General features: G+C 43.7%; 1 pseudogene; it reads right to left on the bottom strand.

Moving 5' to 3' along the window:
- Nucleotides 1-932: 932 nt before the first annotated feature.
- Nucleotides 933-1,424, bottom strand: LOC138445118 (large ribosomal subunit protein uL23 pseudogene; annotated as a pseudogene).
- Between the last annotated feature and the right edge of the window lie 686 nt (nucleotides 1,425-2,110).

Below are 2,110 nucleotides of genomic sequence, written 5' to 3' on the forward strand. Positions count from 1 at the left end.
ACATTAACCTTCTTGTAGATATTTATATCCATTCCAAGAGATACATAATCTTATGCTTTAATGTTGCATGGGCCACAGGCAATGACACTAATCTTGACAGAGGAATCTTCATTATGAAGGAGACTAGATATCTTCCTCACAGCAAGAACATCAGATAGCTAACTAAGTCTTCAGTATTCTCCAAAATCTTTTCAGATCATATCTCACGGAAAACTATCTCCTACTAAAATACTGGATACAATGGTATCCTTCCATCAATGAAAGGGTTGAGTTCCACAAGTGTACTGCTTTTTGTTGTTGTAAATTGAAAAATATTTCCCCCAAATAGTCTTATAAATGATAGTTATTATGTTCCCTTCACCAGGGGATCTTTCTGACCCAGGTCTCCTGCACTGCAGGCAGATTCTTCACTGTATGAGCCACCAGGGAAGTCAATTATGTTCCCAGGCTCACAGAAAAACCTAGATAGATAGAGCTATAGATCTATTTTCTATCTATCTATAGGAAAAACTAGTTAGATCTTCATTGTATAATTTTAACCATTCCTTTAGGTAATTAGCTTCACAATTCATTTGCAGATTGCCCAGTCCCCTTTCTCAGACCTCTTGAAGGTGCTGGAAATAGTGACCAGGTGCGCCCGCCACAAAGGTCCAAGGAGAAGTTCAATGAACAGAAAAAATTATTTAACTGACACATGGATTTTGAGATTATGTCTGCCCCACAGAATTATTTCATTTTGATTAATTGCTTAAAAACAAAAGCAGTTATTGACATTTAAGGGCTTCCCTGATGGTTCATACAGTAAAGGATCTGCCTGCAATGTGGGAGACGGGTTTGATCCCTGGTTGGGAAGATCCCTTGGAGAAGGCAACCCACTCCAGTATTCTTTTTTTTTTTTTTTTTTTAGTGAAAACTTTTATATTTGAAATTAGCCAGCTGGACTCAGTTTAGATGATCCCAATTTTGTTGGCAACATCCAAAGCATCATAGTCAGGAGCCAGTCGAACATATGCCTTCTTCTCTCCATCAGGCCTGATCAGAGTATTGACCTTGGCCACGTCAATGTCATAGAGCTTCTTCACAGCCTGTTTGATTTGGTGTTTGTTGGCCTTGACATCCACAATGAACACCAGTGTGTTGTTGCCTTCTATTTTCTTCATGGCTGACTCGGTGGTGAGGGGGAATTTGATGATAGCATAGTGGTCAAGTTTGTTTCTCCTAGGGGCGCTCTTCCGAGGATATTTGGGCTGCCTCCTGAGCCGCAGCGTTTTGGGCCGCCGGAAGGTGGGTGACGTCCGGATCTTCTTTTTCTTGTGGCTGTGGACACCTTTCAACACTGCTTTCTTGGCCTTCAAAGCTTTTGCTTTGGCTTCAGCTTTAGGAGGGGCAGGGGCTTCCTTCTTCGCCTTCGGCGCCATCTTCATGAAAAGCCACTCCAGTATTCTTACCTGGGAAATCTCATGGACAGAGGAGCCTGGTGGGCTAACAGTCCATGGGGCTGCAAAGAGTTGTCACGACCGAGCGACTGAGGACACATTGATACTTAAAAATCAAGAGATTTCTCAGAAAAACACAGATTCCTGAATTTTCTTGAAAATAAAGCAAAACAGAGATCTGGTGAAACTGGACTGAGATTATGACACAGAAAATATTGGCAGGAACAAAGTAACAGAAGCCCCTGAGTCATCTCCCCAGGTCAGCAGAGCACTCCCTGGCTGACTTCACTGCTAGTGATGAAAGTGGTCCGGCAGGCAGCTGAGTTGTGTGACCTCTGTCCTAGAGACACTCTGACACCTTGCTGAGGGCTCTGTCATGGATCCAGTGACTGGCTGTCAGTGGGGCTTTACGGTCTCTATTTTTCTCCTCCTGTCTGCCATGTAGACACACAGCGCTTAGGGTCCCTGCCCCAAGGGACACTTGCTGCCCAAATTTTTCTCCACAACTGGAGGAAGAGGCTTAAATTCTTACACCCTTGGGGCTGTGGGGAGGAGGGTCGCTATCCATCTTTCCCTTTCTTACTAGTCTGCTTGCTTTTCTCTCTTGTCTCCATTTCTTCTTTCTGCCTTTCTTCTCCCCCTTCTTTCATCTTCCCTTCTCTTCTTTCTGTCTT

This window comes from Ovis canadensis, chromosome 8, assembly GCF_042477335.2.
Source record: "Ovis canadensis isolate MfBH-ARS-UI-01 breed Bighorn chromosome 8, ARS-UI_OviCan_v2, whole genome shotgun sequence".
Classification (NCBI taxonomy): domain Eukaryota; kingdom Metazoa; phylum Chordata; class Mammalia; order Artiodactyla; family Bovidae; genus Ovis; species Ovis canadensis.